Here is a 17,272-nt window from a genome sequence, read left to right as displayed (position 1 = left end):
GAGCTATATGAGCTATATCCCCAGCCCCTCTACTGGGACTCTAAAGGAGAACAAATGACAATGATCTTCAAATTATCCAGGAAATAGAAAGGGATAGAACACTTCTAAATTTATTCTATCCAAATCAGATAAGAATACATCAAGGAAAGGAAACTATAGACCAATTTCCCTGTTGAACTTAGATGCAAAAATACTTGATAAAAATATTAACAAATTATATTCAACAACATATTAAGTAGATTGTACATCATGACTAAGTTGGCTTTATCACAGGGATGCAAGGATAGTTTAACATATGCAAGTCAAAAAATGTAATTTGCCATATAAATAGAATTAAGGACAAAAATCACAGTCATCTCAATAGATACAAAGAAAGTCTTTGACAAAATTCAGCACCCATTCCTGATAAAAATACTTAAGAAACTAGGGATAGAAGGAACCTACCCCAGCATCATAAAGGCTATATATGACAAACCCAAAGCCAACATTATAGTAAATGGGGAAAAAATGAAGGCATTTTCTTTAAAATTGGAAATAAGATGAGGGTATCCACCCTCTCCAATTCTATTCAATATATTACTAGAAATTCCAGCCAGAGCAAGTAGGTCAGAGAAGAAAATAAAATTCATATGCAGAAGCTAGAGAGGGAAAAGGTAAAGAAAGATGCAGAGGGATCTCATAAAAATCAAAGAAAGATCAGCAGAGGAAAAGGACAAGGGGAAGGAAAGAGTGGAGGGCAAGGGGTAATGCTTGGGAAGTACATTGGCCAGATTATACTGTTATGTTGTGTACATGTACATGTATGGATTTGTAACAATGAATCTCAACTTTATATACAATGATAATGCACCAATAAAAATTATGGAAAAATACTGATACCTAGCTGCTCAATGGGAAAGGGAAAAGTCCCTCTATAAGCTGAAAAGATAAAGCAATCATGATGATTCAAGAATTATGGACTCCCCCACTGGACATATAGTCAGTTTGAGCAGAAAGGAGATGTAAATACAATGTAACAATCTTGCATGACTCAAAAGCAGACCAGCATTTCCCATTGGAGTCTGGGAGAGCTGTGAAGGGGGACCATCTTAAAAGGGACATCATTGTATAAATTGTCTCTGCAAAGGATTATAAATTTCTTCATACTTTTCTGTCTTCTTTATCATTTTTAAAATCCTATTTTTAGTATCCCCAAGCTCCAAATGCAATTTTTTTTCATTCTTTTTTCTTTTGATCAATGGGTTCCTCAATCAGGACTGAGTTTGGTGTACATATGTTGGGAGTTCTACTCGACAACAGGCAGACAGCAAAACCTTTGAGTTGGTGATTTAGAGCTATGTGTGTTCTTGCATACCAGGTGCAGTCTGGCAGTTTAAATTTCCAGATACCAAGCAGTGGCGTTTGTCCTGGGGATCTCAAAGCCACTTTGTCTACACAGAAGGTAGGGTGAGATAAATACTATTTATCCCTGAGGCAAAAATGCATCTCTTTACTGTGAATGACATTCAGAGCTGCTAATTGCCATGGAGAAGAATAGGATATTCAACACCACAATTGAGATTTAGAATGGGAGAATTTCAGACCTATCACAACCACCACAAAGAAGTGTAGAAAACTGCTGCAGTCACAGTGAATTGGATTACTTATCCAGGAAAGTTATCCTTCTGAATCAAAATAGAAACAAAATCTTCCAAGAAAAGCATAAACTAAGAGTTAATGACTACAAAGCCAGCATTACATAAAATACTTAAAGAAACACTACATACAGAAGAATGTTAAAAACAAAACCCAAAGGTAATGGATAAATGAATATCATTAAAAGAGAAGCTTAACAAATGAGTATTTGGGGCCAAATTAAACATTAGAAATAAAACAAATGGCATGAAATAATAATAATCTCTTCATAAAAATACTGAATACAAATGGTCTCAACTCTCCAATTAAAAGACATAGACTGATGGGTAAAGTGGATTAAAAAGCAAGACAACTATGTTCTTCACAAGAAACTCATATTATAGGCAAATACATCAATAAGCTGAAAATGAAAGTATGGAAAGTGATATTTCACACAAATGGTGCCTGAAGGCAAGCAGGTGGACACTCTGATAGTCAACAAAGCAGACTTCAGGCCAAAATTAACCAACAGAGACAGACATTTCATACTGGAAAAGGGAACAATCCAATAAGAAGACATAACAAAAGTAAATAGCCATGCTCCAAATGTTGATGCACCCAATTTGATAACAAATGTTACTCAACAAAAAAGGCTCAGATAGACCACTATCATAATACTGGCTGATTTTGACATATCTCTCTCACCAATAGAGAGGTCAGACAGACATAAAAAGCAGTAAAGACACTTTTGGCCTAAAAAATACTACAAATTGAATGGACCTAACAGACATCTATAGAACATTTCATCTAGCAACAGCCAAATTCATTTTTTCTCAACTTCTCATGAACATTTTTCCAAAATAGATCATACTTTGGGTCACAAAGCAAGTCTTAGAAAACACAAAAAAAAATTGATATAATCCTGCATATTTTTTTAGAATAAAATTAGAAAAAAACAATAAGAAAAACTATAGAAATTGTATGAAGAAATAGAGATAGAAGAGTACCTTTGGGGGCTCCTGAGATCCAGATTCCCAACAAAGATTGCAACTACCAAGCCCTAGGGGTGTGTTGATCTAATCTCCCCAGAGTAGACACAACCCAACAAAGCCCCTGAGACCTGATTAGACCTAAACACCATCTGCTGAAACTCTATTCATAAACACAACAGGAGCCCCACCCTGGGAGGGCATCAATCTTGGTCTGTGCAGATAAAATCCCATTTGACAGTACTTCTCATCCCATACTACCTCATACTGGGAAGAAGATATGCTGAGAATTATTTGAACCAATTTGGTGAGTAACACGAGAAGAGAAAAGGGTAAACAACTCCCAGTCATTGCTCTCATTCTCGGTATATAACTCAAGAAGAAATGGAAAGAAAGACATTCAGGCATAGACAGTGACCCTATATTCATGTTAACTATTTTGACAATATCAGTGGAAATGATTTCTTCATTTTTCATTAAGAATCTTTTCTTTTTCTGTTTATATATATGTTTATTTTTTTCCTCATTATTAGCATTTTTAAATGTAGTTATTTTTACTTGCCTTCTCTTTAGAGGGTTAAGGTTTTTCGATTAGTACATTTTGGTTTTGTGTTTCATTTGTCTGATTCTCTTGCTTTTCTTTGTCTCTTCTCCTCCTACTAAGAGTGGAATTTGTCATGGGGATCTCAAAGGCATTTTGTCTATATATATTATTATATATTTAACACTCCCTTTACGTTGTTATTTCTATTTTTTCTCCTCCATTCTTATAACCACCACAAACTATATCTCTTCTGCATTCTCTGTTCACTTTAAAATTGTACACTCTCTTCTACCTTTCTAGCATATTTTCTTTTTCTCTTAACTATATTCCTAATACATTTTAGCACTAATTAGTTTATATAATTCCTTCCCCCACCAGAATGCTGTTGTAATTATTACTGCTGTGGATAATATAGTTGACACTTGTTGTTTGCTTTAATGCCAGATATAGTTTATGGTAAATTCTCATTTTTGCTTTTCGCAATTGCTGATCCTACCATTTCTGTTTTTTGTGGAAATTAACATTGTAGATATCATAGTCCAAACCAGGTATTTAGGTCAATGCGGTATAATATTTGCCCTGTATTTTGCTGAGGTATATTTCCCTTTATTCCGTGAGGTCCTGGGAATCTATAAGAACACTACACGTTCAAAGGGTAGAAACTCTGCTGTTCAACTACACCAAAAGACAGAACACCTTGCTCCACAAATTAAGGACACTCAATCTTTAGCTATACTTTCATACAAATAATAGAAGAGATACAAATCCAAACCAATGAACAGTCTTCAAGTAGAAACAGCTGGAGGGGAAGAAGGTCCTACCTGTGGACATTTACTATTATATCAAAAACAGAGGAAAATAACACAAAGTCTGTGGATATCACACCTAAGAGAGATCTCAATATAGATCACTGTAGAACACTAAAAAGGTCCATACATAAGAGTGGAAAAGAAATACCTTCTAACAGATGCATAAAACCCAACAGAGGACAAGAAGAAATGTGAAAAAGACAAGCTAACATAATAACTACTAAACTTCATAATTCACCAGCAAATAACCCCCAAATATTGAAGTGGACATCAAATCAAAATTAATCATAAGAGATAAGGTCACTCCATACTGGTAAAGGGAACAATCCAAAAAGAAGATAGGACAATAATAAAATATTTATGCACCGAACATGGTTGCAACTAATTACATAAAACAGATACTCCTGATATTGAAGTCTCAGTGAAAGGAAAGCCAAGAACTAGGAGACGGGCAAGAGAGAAATGAAAGATGGAGACCAGCCAGAGATACACATAAGGGTTTATTTATCAGAGCTGACAAAGTAAATAAAGACACATCTCTCCATAGATGAAGAGAGGCGAAACAGGCTTGGGGTTCAGGACTTTTATGGGGCAGGCTCAGGAATTAGAACTAGACGGGTCCCAATGAAGCCAGATTTACAGATAGGTAGTTAGTTTACTTAGGAATATGGGGTCTTATATGGAGAATGAAGGCCATATTGAGAATGGAGTCCAGGAAAAGGGGAATTGAAAATGTCCCCAAGGCCCAGAGCCCATCCCAAGGAAATGTTAATGAAGCAGCTCCCAGCATATGTGGAGATGCTAATTCAAAAGTCCTTCCTGCCCAGATTACTCCTAAGGCCCACCTGTCTCCCACCCTTTGGCTTTCCCACCTATATTCCAATACTGCAAGATAACAGAACTAAGGACAGAAACACGGGAAAGCTGAAAGAAGACCTTAGCTATAAAAAGGGGAAGACATCTCCCTTCCACGGATTCCACCTCTTGGGTACCCTTCTTCCTCCAGAGAGAAGTCTTTTCTGGTGTCCTTTAGTAAAGCTTCAACTTTCCACTCTAAACTTGCCTCAGCTTGCTTCTCTGGTATTATGCAGTGGGGGATTAAGAGGGGGTTGGTATGAGGGAGTGGTGAGCCTTTCTCAGAAGTGCCTTTGGGCAGGAAAGCAAAATTTTTCTTAAAATGGCAGCTGTCACTTAAGATGACTATCCAGATCCTAAGCAAGGAACTTAGTTCTCCACTTTTTTGTTTGTTATTGGGCCCCTTAAGGGAAAGGGGCATAGATTAATCTTCTGTAGCTTCTTCCTGCTGGGAAGGGGCAGCATCTGGAAACTTGTTAGGGCTGCAGGATATCATTGAGGCAATGGTGATGGTCAGGAGGTGCCGCCGGGCGATGCTGACTTCGGATGGCCCAAATTTGGTGAGGGGTTGGAAGTCCTGTAATAGAAGCTGGTTCTCAGTTTGGCTAGAGATTCTTTGAATCTGGTCTTGAATAAATCTAATGACACAGGGGGCGAACATTAGCAAAAGGCCTAAGCAGAGAAGTCAGAAAAGGAAATGCCCACTGGAGAAGGGGGTTACTTAGCTACCATCCTTCAGTTCCAATGGCAGTGGGAAGCTTTGAGGCTTGAAGGAGATTGGAGATAAAGGGGGCATTAGTAATTTAAGTTTCCTTGGTGGTAAGGAATCTGTGTTCCTTTCAAATAGTGAAGAAGGAGAAAAGTATGTAGAAAGCAGATTTAGAGTCAGTGTAGACATTGAGGGAGGCTCCCTTTGCCAAAGTGAAGGCTCTGATGAAGGAATCAAGTTCAGCCTGCTGATTGGATGTATTATTGGGGAGGTTAGAGAGACTATAGCATACACTGCCGGATGAACTCCCTGCTTCCTGAAGGAGGAGCCATCTATGAACCATGTGTATGTTGCCTGGAGCAAGGGGCCTTCCTGTATGTGGGAGGGATATGGAAGAAACTCCTCCAGAGTTTCAATGCATGAATAGGTAAGAGGAGAAGAGGTGGAAGACTCCTGAGGAGCAGGGAGGAGAGCAGCAGGATTTAAAGGTGTGGAAAGTAAGACTGGGATCTTCCACCAGGGAAACCTGTAGAGATAAAAGGTAACAGGGGGGTAAGGAATGTAAGCCCTTGTAGTTGAGGAATTCCTTTAGGCGATAGGCAGCCAGGATGGTGAGTGGGGCCCCAAAGGTGAGTTTCTTTGACTTGTTAATGAGTAGAAAGACTGAAGCCAACTTTTGTAGGAAAGGGGCCCATCCCTAACAGTAAGGTCAAGACTCTTCAATAGATAACCCACAGGGGCAAAGGTTGGCCCCAGCAAGTGTCAGAGGACTCCTATAGCAAATCCCTGCTTTTAAAAGGTGAAATGGGTTTGTGAGATCAGAGAGAGAGAGAGAAAGTTTTGATCTGGGAGATAGAGAAAGTTTTGAAGTCATTCTTCAGTGTTGTAGCCAAGGGAAAAGTTAAATTGACACTTTTTTTTTCCTTTAGGCCTCTTATCAAGCCTGCTGAGTCTGTCCTTTGTATTTTAATGTTAGCTTCAGTGTGGCCTTGGCCAGGGAGATTCCTGCTTAGGGTTTTACAATGTAGGAGAGTCTGGGTCCCATGTTTGTCTGGAAGTAGGGTCTCTGGAGAAATTCAAAGCTTTAGTGGCATGCAGGAGCTGGGTAGGGGAGCAATAGGAGCAAAGGGAAGGTTTAGAATGGAGAAAGCCTGTACATAAGGGATTTTCTTCCTTTTCCTGAACACTCACAAAAGTTATGAAAATTGGAAGGCTGAATTGGTTGATGGGTCTTTAGATCAGGAGCCAAACGGAATGGGGGAAAGTGGGCGAGGATGCAGCTGAGAGGTGAGTCAGATGGGATTTGGGAGTTCCCCATGGTGAGTTGCAGTCACCTGCTACTTCCCTAGTCCCTTGGGCATAGAGAGTCTTGGTTGCCTGGCCAGGGCTTCCATGAACTCTGCTGAGGAGCTGAGAACCAAGACCCCAGAGTGAACTTGCCAAGGGAAAGGGATTGGGAGTTCCCCATGGTAAGTTGGTGTGAATTTGCCAGGGAAGGAATGGGTGAGGATCTTGGTGCTAGGCCAAGATCTAAGTTCTAAGAGGAGACTTTTCACTGCCATCTCCAGTAGACTTGAGGAGGAGGGAAGGGGAAGGGTGAAGTCACTTACCAAATGAGGCCAGAGTGTGGATGAAGAAGAAGAGCACTAGGTGAATGAACAATGAAGGTGTGTGGTCATTGTCCTGGGCCCTCAGACCAGGATCCCAAAGCAGCTCAAATCCCTGGAGGGGAGAGCAAAGCTGATGGGAGAATGTGATGGAATCACTGGCATCAGTGAAAGAAAAGTGGTGCAGGACTAATCACACACCACCTGGGATAAGAAGCAGGTTTATTGGCAGGAGCCTGACAAGGCTGCTCTGCAAAAAGAGAGTGACAGCAGGAGCAAGGAGAGAGCGCGGGTATTGTGATTGGGCAGAAAATGGAGGGGGTTTCTGAGATGGATGTGAATGGGCTCATGGTGTGAGTAGGATCAACCTTGGAAGAGGGTAATGGGAAGGCACTGGTAGACGGAATAGGGGATGGTCCTAAGGTAAGGGTGAGGATCGGGGGAGCAGCAGTGAGTCTGGATGGAAGCATGTGAGGGGAGAAGGAAAGAGTATCCTCAAACTTTGTGAGGATGTCCCTTCCCATAAGAAGAACAGGGCACTGTGGATTGACCAAAAGAGCGTGGTTAAAAATTAGCCAAAAGAACAAACAAGGCTAGTTGTCTGTAAGGAATGGTAGTAGGCCCCCAGAACTCCTTGAGAACTGAATATGTAGCACCGATGTCTAGGAGGAATGAGATAGGCCTACCTGAAATACACAGTTACCCGGGGTTTCTGTGGTGTGATGGTAGTGGTTGGGTAATGGGAACCTGGGCCTTGTCAGTCCTCTGCAGCCAGTCCTAAGAGTTGAAAAGGGGAACCAGAAGGGCTGGATAGCTGGGGCTGCTATGGGCTCTGGGACAGTCAATGTCATCACATGTAACTCAATGGTAGAGCACTTACCTAGCATGCATGAGGCCCTGGGTTATATCTCTAGCACATATAGCTTCCAGCCTTCTGGTCTCTCTTGCTATACACCTTAAAAGCCACTCCCAGAACCTCAGCTTGGGGAATTAGGGACCTCCTCTAGTTTGGCCTTAATATCAGGGAAACTCTGGGAGGAAAAGTAGGTCATTAGTTGTCTCCCATCTGGAGTCTCAGAGTCCAGATTAGTATATTGTAATAAAGCCTTGGTCAAGCGATTGAAAAATGCTGAGCATTTTCATTTTTATCTTGGATGACTTCCTGGAGCTTTTCATAATCAATAGTCTATGGGCTGCCTTTCTAAGGCCTGCCATGAGGCAAGTAATGAATTGGTTTCTACTAGTTACTCCTCCAGGTGAATTGTAATCCCAACTGGGGTTCTGATCAGGGACTGCTTCAGTGCCAATAGGATGGGCAGGGGAGGTCTGATGTACCTCATCAGCATAATTTCTAGCTTGCTCCCAACTCGCTTGCATTCCTCAGGTAGGGGGGTTTTAGACAAGATCCTGGACATCATGGAAGGTCAAATCATATGATTGAGTCAGATACTGAAACTCTGATATATGTGGTGGGGCTTGAAGCATATGACCCAAGCCACTTTTTCTATTTGTGAAAGATCTGACAAAGAGAAAGTCACTTGAACCCGGATTACACCATCTACCCCAGCCACCTTGCGTAGAGAACACAGAGATCATGTTTGGCAGTGGCAGCCCGTAAGTGTGTAGCAGGAGGAGAGAAGGGTGGAGGGGCTGAGGGGATAATTGCTGCAGTAGCTTCATCAGAAAGAGAATTGTAGTATGGCAGGGGATCATCCTCTGGGTCAAAGGAGGAGGAGTCCTGGTAGGATTTTCTGTTCCTTTGGAAGTAGGCATAGGGGAGGTGAGAGCTAAGAGGACTTGTGTGGGACAGCAGAGTTGCAGAGAGAGGGCTTAGAATATACAGAGGAAAAAGCCTGAATGTATTTTCCTGAATGCTCACAATAGTTGAAAAGACCCCAGATAATACTGGGATCTCTTAAGCAGCCATTTAGAGTCTAAAGGATATTGAGGCCAGATCTGATTGCAGGGAGACAGAGTAATATGTAAGTATTATTATAAGAATAAATAAAATAGTAGGGGTAGTTATGGTTTTTAGGTTAAATTGTGTTATAAAATTTTAATCTACTGGGGAATAAGTTAATAATTTTTGAAGTGCATAAGAAGAAGAAATTATGAAAGTAAATTATGGCATTTGCAGGAAAATGGATAGAACTAAAGACCAATATGTTAAGTGATACCAGTCAAACTTAGAAACTTAGATGGTCAAAGATCATATATTCTCTCACATTAGGAAGGTAGAGAGGGAAAAAAAGGTGTGTATCTCCTAAAAATCAAAGGGAAATCAGTAAAGAAATGGTACAAAGGTGGGAGATGAGGAGGAAAGGGGTAAAATAATAATAATATAGTCCCTCAAATGCCCAGTCCCCAACAATAACAACAATAACAAAAAAACCAGGCATGCAAAAAAAAAAAAAAAAGATGATAAACCATACAATGGGGATAAAACCAAACAACAGACAGTGCTTTCAAGAGTGATCAAATTCTATATTCAAATGGGAAAGATTTCAAAGTAGCCATTATAAATATGTTCAACAGAACTAAAGGAAGCCTATTTAAAGAAGTTGAGATAGGCATGATGACAATGTCACATCAAATGGAGAATATCAATAGAGTTAGTAAATTTTGAAAAGAACTGAATGGAAATTCTGTAGATAAAATTTACAAAAACTGAAATAAAAAATTACTGGAGAACTCAAGATCAGTTTTGAATTGGAAGAAAAGCAAACCTGAAGCAAGGATAAAGAGAAAGATTAAGCAATCTGAAAGAGTAGGGAAAAAAATGAAAAATAAACCAAAAAAATAATATGTGAACATCAGTAAAAACTGGCTAGGCTAAACAGACTTCTACAGGAGTGAGACAGGTACTGCAATAATACCTTTGTTATAATCTTGCCCCCCCATCCTCTTTCTCTACCCTGTGCTCAGTCACCATGTGATGTGTCCTGTGATGTTTGGATGCAGCAAAAAGGCCCTTGATCTGATGTAGCTCTTTTATCTTGGACTTTCCAGATTCCAGAATTGTAATAAATTTCTTTTATTTATAGTTTATCCAATCTATGGTATCCTAGTATGGTAGAATGTAAGGCTGCTGAAATTATTTAACAATCCTAAAAATTAAAAAACTGAACAAACTAAAAAAACAATTCTTCTTAGGTCTATCAGAGAAGTGAGGTCACAGGGCAAACTGCTGCCCACAAAATTGGAGAGACAGACAGGAGTTACAGAGAAATCACAACTAACTGAAGCAGAAACCTATAAGCAGAAATCTCTGTGGGAATCACTACCAGAGTCAGAAAACCTAAGTGTAATTTATTAATTACTGGAAGCACATGTGAAAAAGTCTGAGTTTAAAACTCCAGTCTATCTTAGGAGAACCTCCAAAACTTTTGAAGTTTTACCTCCAGGAGCTCTACCAGGTTTTTACAGTAAATATCAAAGAACACTCATACTTACAGTAGAAGGGGGAAAGTAACCATTTTGAAATATGATAAAAGTATTCTATTATTCTTAACAATGCCTGACCTCAAAAGAAGTTATCTAATCAGAGTCTACTCTATTGGGGTTGTATCAGAACCTAATCAATCTGGGGGAAAGGAAATACCAAACTCTGGCCTGCTCTAGCCATACTGTCCTACCTAAATGGGGGAGAAATTGGGGAGCACTTGTAAAGTTAAGAGCTCAGGGGCACAGACTCCCTAAATGACTGAGAACTAATTATAGGAATACTGAACATTACTCCTGGTCCAAACCCTACCACCAGGTTACTAAAGGCCTGTCTTTCAACAAAAAAATTACAAGACACACAAGAGTTTAAAAACAGAATTTTAAGGGACAGTGCAAACATTCCTCCTTTGGTAGAGATGTTAAATTATCTAATCTATAATTTAAACAACTATGATTAATATCCTAAGCGATCAAATTGAAAGAGTAGACAACTGTCAAGAACAGATGGGAAATATAAGAGATAAAAATTTTAAGAAATAAAATGAAATGCTAGAGAGAGTGTTAGGGTCTGTAAACAAGTCAAGATGGCACCTGGCACTTTGCCAGAAGGAGTAGTTTGAGAAGTAACGCCAGCAAGCCATTAAGATGATGGAGATTCCTTAATGACTGACTGCTGTATCTAATGATGTTAATTAAGTTAAGCTGTGTATAATTATAAGATGATGAGGATTCCTTAATGACTGATTGCTGTAACTGGATGATGCTAAATTGAAACAAGCTGTGTATTCAGTTAGGTATAAATACCTCTACTGTCTCACAATAAAGCGGCTCCCACTGTGTCAACCTTCACAAGTTGCTTGTCACCCCCCCCATACACCCCTTCCCCCCGGTTATTTTTGCCCAGCCAGACTGCAGCAAGAGAGAGAACAATATTGTTAACCGAGATGACAGACTTACTGGTAGAGAGGACAAGGCCAAGAAAGCATCTCTGTGCTTTAGGCTATGTTCACAGAAACTTCCAAAACTTAAAAGTGAAGTGATATAAGATGGAAAAAAAGAACAGGAAATCCAAGAACTTGGGACAACTACAAAAAGTATAACATGAATAATGGGAATACCAAAAGGAGAAGGCAAGGCAAAGCAAACAACCAAGCAAATATTTGTAATAATGACTGAAAATTCCTTCTAATTCAACTACAGGTTCAAGAATCTCTGAAGGGGCTGGGATTGTGGCTCAGCCATTGAGTGCTCGCTTAGCACAGGCAGGACCTGGGTTCAATTCTCAGCACCATATAAAAAAATAAAGGCATTGTGTTGTATCCATCTACAAAAAAGATTCTCTTTCTCTCTCTCAAATAAAACGTTTTAAAAAAAGAAGCTCTCAAAACATGAACCAGGATAAAAATAAATTAAATAAATGAGTACCATATTCAAACAGCAGGAAGTCAAAGAAAAACAATTCAAAAAAATAGGAATAATGGCTGCCATTCTTACTGAAGTGAGATGGTATCTTAGAGTAGTTTTAATTTGCATTTCTCTGATTGCTAGAGATGGTGAGCATGTTTTCATGTATTTGTTGATTGATTGTATGTCCTCCTCTGAGAAGTGTCTGTTCAGGTCCTTGGCCCATTTGTTGATTGGGTTGTTTGTTTTTTTGTTGTTTAACTTTTTGAGTTCTTTGTATACTCTAGAGATTAGGGCTCTATCTGAAGTGTGAGGGGTAAAAATTTGTTCCCAGGATGTAGGCTTCCTATTTACCTCACATATTATTTCTCTCGCTGAGAGAAAAACTTTTTAGTTTGAATTCATCCCATTTGTTGATTCTTGGTTTCAAACTCTTGTGCTATAGGTGTACTATTAAGGAATTTGGAGCCCGACCCTGTGAGATGGAGATTACGGCCAACATTTTCTTTTTTAGACGCAGAGTCTCTGGTTTGATTCCTAGCTCCTTGATCCATTTTTAGTTGACTTTTGTGCATGGTGAGAGAAAAGGATTCAATTTCATTTTGTTGCATATGGATTTCCAGTTCTCCCAGCACCATTTGTTGAAGATGCTATCCTTTCTCCATTGCATGCTTTTAGCACCTTTGTCTAATATAAGGTAGTTGTAATTCTTTGGATTGGTGTCTGTGTCCTCTATTCTGTACCATTGGTCTACCTGCCTGTTTTGGTGCCAGTACCATGCTGTTTTTGTTATTATTGCTCTGTAGTATAGTTTAAGATCTGGTATTGCTATACCACCTGTTTCACCCTTCCTGCTTAGAATTGCTTTAGCTATTCTGGGTCTCTTATTTTTCCAGATGAATTTCATGATTGCTTTTTCTATTTCTGTAAGGAATTTTTTTTTCTATTCTGCCACTGGGATTTTGATTGGTATTGCATTGAACCTGAAAAGTGCTTTTGGTAATATGGCCATTTTAATAATATTAATTCTGCCTATCCATGAGCAAGGTATATCTTTCCATTTTCCAAGGTCTTCTTCTATTTCTCTCTTTAGGGTTCTGTAGTTTTCATTGTATAATTTTTCACCTCTTTTGTTAGGTTGCTTCCCAAGTATTTTATTTTTATTTTTTGAGGATATTGTGAATAGGGTAGTTGTCCTCATTTCCATTTCAGAGGATCTGTCTCTGATATACAGGAACAACAACAAGTGCTGGCGAGGATGCAGGGAAAAAGGTACACTCGTACATTGCTGGTGGGATTGCAAATTGGTGCAGCCAATTTGGAAAGCAATATGGAGATTCCTTGGAAACCTGGGAATGGAACCGCCATTTGACCCAACTATTCCCCTTCTCAGACTATACCCCAAAAAACTAAAAAGAGCATACTACAGGGACACAGCCACATCAAAGTTTATAGCAGCACAATTCACAATAGCTAGACTATGGAACCAACCTAGATGCCCTTCAATAGATGAATGGATAAAAAAATGTGGCATTTTTACACAACAGAATATTACTTGGCACTAAAAAATAACAAGATCATGGCATTTGCAGGGAAATGGATGGCATTATAGCAGATTATGCTAAAAGAAGTTAGCCAATCCCTAAAAAACAAATGCCTAATGTCTTCTCTGATATAAGGGGGGTTACTCTAAATGTGGTAGGGAGGAAGAGCATGAGAAGAAGACTACCACTAAATAGGGAAGAGAGGTGGGAGGGAATGGGAGGGAGAAGGGGAATTGCACGGAAGATGGAAGGAGATCCTTATGATTATACAAAATACATGTATGATGATAAGAGGAAAAAAAAGAAATGTGTCACATTAGATGGGGTAAAGAGAGGTGATGGGAGGGGAGGGGAGAGGAAGGGGAGATAGGAAGGGCAGGAGAATAAAATAGACACTAGTATTGCTGTATGTATAAACATGGCTGTATAACCAATGTGATTCTGCAACCTGTACACTTGGAAAAATGAGAAATTATACCCCATTTGATTAAAAAAAAGAAATTCTCATTAAATAGCTTCAAGATTTAAAAAAAGGAATAAAACAGCTTTCCCACAAAAGAGGAATGATCTGAATCAATCCTACTTATCTTCCAAAATTATGCAAGAAAGGAGAGTGGAGTGAGAATTTTAAGTGTTATTTTCCATTTGGGACATGGAAAAAAGCAGGAAAAATAGACAGGGGTGGGGGGACCTATAAATTGGAATCCTGGGAGATCATCTTTCAAAAATGAAGAAGAGATAGGGCTGTAGCTCATTGGTACAGCATATGTTTAGCACATTTAAGGAGGCCCTGAATTCAGTCTCCCATCTACCCCCCCCCCACACACACACTCACACACTCACACAAATAAAAGTGAAGAAGATAAGGAGAATACTACAAAGATAAAATAGGAAACACCAGAAATATATCCCTCCACCTAGACAATAATTGCACTGGCAGATTCCATTTAACTATTTTAGAATTTTCAAACCTACTAGAGGCTTGCAGCTTCCAAAGGAAAGCTTGGATGGTAAATTGTGGTTAATTTAAGTAAATTTCAGTCCCTCACAAGGTAGTAGCTACCATTCTTCTACCCCTCAAACCTGAGACGTTTAGGTGTGCCTGAGCTCCTAAAGCAACATGTACACAGCATGGGGTGTGCAAAGAAGGACCAGTCTTCCAAATATCAGGACTCCTGTGCCCTGATCACTGCGTACCAAGAAGAGACGGAGGTTGCTGTAGCACTCTCCTTGTTTAAGCCCTGACCCCACACAGGCTGAAGTGGCTTCCACGTATGTGAAGTTGGAGTACTCCTGATCCCTCTGCTGTCCCTCTCCCAGGCCCGCCACACCCCAGGAGTGCAAGCTGGAATGGCCTGTGGTTCTCAGGGGATGATCCATGGCCTCTCAAATCCACTTCTCTTTCATTCCTGTATGGCATACACCAAAGGCACAGACCGCTTCCTCAAGTTCTCTCTTTGGCACAAGGGCACTTCAACATCATGCAGCACTACTGAGGGCATGGCCACGTAGACCGCGCTCCAGTTTGTGACGCACATGGGCACGTAAACAAGCAAAAGTTCGCCATATATTTTCCCTCCAGTTCCATTCCTTGGATATGCCATAGCATTTGGTATATGTCCAATTGAATTCCCAGAAAAAGTATATGCGAAATATGCACCTGTATTTAGTTTTACCATGGTGGGCAAAACTTACTTATCTCCTAGGGAGCGATATTGCTGCGCTGCTTTTTAATAGTAAAAATGAAAACCCAAGTGTGAAGATGTCTACAGTCGTCTTAAAACACCTATGTTTGGGAATAGAGTTGTTTATGATGTGCCAAATACATTTTTTTCTTAGAGCAAAAGAAAACATTAAAGAGTGACCTAACTTTAACCAGTCAGTGTCTTTTTATAATTGAAAAAGAAACAAATGAATTCTTCCAAAGTTGGAGAGAAAGTGAAGGAAAAAAATTGTTTAAAGCTCTTTCTGAGCTCATAATTTTAAGAGCTAGCCATTGTCTACATGGAAAAGAAATCAGACGTCAACTCAATGAGAAGGTGGCACAACTATATGCAGATTTGGATGGAGGTTTAAGTCATACAGCCTGACTTGCCAATTAGCTGTCCCTGCCTCATTTCAGATGAGAAACAGAGCTCATCAAGATCAAGAATATTTTCTGTGAGTCAATCCAGAAATGCAGACAATCAGAAGAGAAAAATTGATGACATTCTCCAAACTCTATTAGATTCTACATATAAGGATTGGTGTCCTTCCACAGATGATGAAACAGCAGGGATGCTGATTGGACTCCTCTTGGCAGGGCAGCATACATCCTCAACTATTAGTGCCTGCAAGGGCTTCTTTTTGGCCAGAGACAAAACCCTTCAAGAAAAATGTTATTTAGAACAATGTAGAAGGCTGCAGGGAGGATCTCCCTCCTTTAACTCATGACCAGCTCAAGAATTTAAATTTATTTGATCAAAAAAATATGTATATATGAAACATTAAGAAAGCCCTCCTATAATGACCATGATGAAGATTGCCAAAACTCCTCAGACTGTGGCAGGGTGTACCATTCGTCCAGTTTTTCATTTCTCCCAATGTCAATTAAAGATTCGTGGGTAGAAGTCTGGACTTCCATCCTGATCTCTACCTATAGGATGACCCAGCATCAGAAGAGAAGTATGCCTATGTGCCATTTGAAGTCGTATTGGGGAAAATTTTACCTATGCTCAAATTAAGACAATTTGGTCCACTATGCTTCATTTACAAGATTTTGATCTCATTGATGGATATTTTTTTCTCATTGTGAATTATAGAACTATGATTAATACTACTGAAAATCCAATTATTCACTACAAAGATAAAAATGAAAAAGTCTACAAGGAACTTGTTATATATCATTGCAAGCTGCAAAAACATTTCAGAATGAAGTTTATGAAACAGCTCTCATAGTATACTCTTTGAGTGTGTAATTCTAAAAACCAGTTTATTATTTTAATGTAGTTTTTTTTGTTTTTGTTTTGTTTGGGGTTGTTTTTGGTGGTGCTAAAGATTGAACCCAGGGCCTTGTGCACTATACTGAGCTATATCCCTGGTCTGAGTCAGTTTACTAATTTAATATTTTATTAACTGAATGATTCTATCAAATTTAATGACATTTGAAATTTTTTATAATAGTTTTGACACTTCCTACATGTAATTTGTTTAGGGGATCTAGATAATTAGCAGATTCTAAATGTACAACTTCTGGGTTTTAATTTTAAAAGCTACATAGCTCTTGGCAAATAAGTTCAGGAATTTCAAATCTGGGGCTAGTTCTACCTTTGGAAGACCATAAGTTATTCATTTATCTGGTCAATTTTTGTATGTAAGGATGGAAAGGCAGGGAATAAACTCATAGTCAATGCCTTAAAAAGAGTACTATTATTTGTTTTGGTATGATGATATTCAGCAGTGATTAAATTATGTTGCAGAAAAACATATCCTTTGAAAAATATACCTTCAATATATCCTTTAACTGGAAGCACTACTATCAGAAGATGAGAAATCTGGGACCATACCTTGATAATCATATTTCCTAAAATTAATAAATACATTAAAGACTGCCCATGTGTCTTGATATAATTACTAAATATTATATGCTTCTCCATATTTTAAATATCAGTCTTGTTCCACAAGGTCACATATATGTGCAAGTCCAAAATCAAGTCATTAGGAGAATATTTTTGTTTTCTACTTTGGCTTAAGGTTTTTCCCTACCTCCTCTCC

The 17,272-nt window shown here is 39.1% G+C and overlaps 1 pseudogene across 1 annotated transcript; it reads left to right on the top strand.

Moving 5' to 3' along the window:
• Nucleotides 1-15,079: 15,079 nt before the first annotated feature.
• Nucleotides 15,080-16,456, top strand: LOC308655460 (lanosterol 14-alpha demethylase-like; annotated as a pseudogene). Its single transcript has one exon. The product of its transcript is annotated as a lanosterol 14-alpha demethylase-like (transcript).
• The last annotated feature ends 816 nt before the right edge of the window (nucleotides 16,457-17,272 follow it).

Source organism: Spermophilus citellus (assembly GCF_964194105.1).
Source record: "Spermophilus citellus genome assembly, chromosome: 9".
In the NCBI taxonomy this organism is placed as follows: domain Eukaryota; kingdom Metazoa; phylum Chordata; class Mammalia; order Rodentia; family Sciuridae; genus Spermophilus; species Spermophilus citellus.
This window is presented reverse-complemented; position numbering and strand designations above follow the sequence as displayed.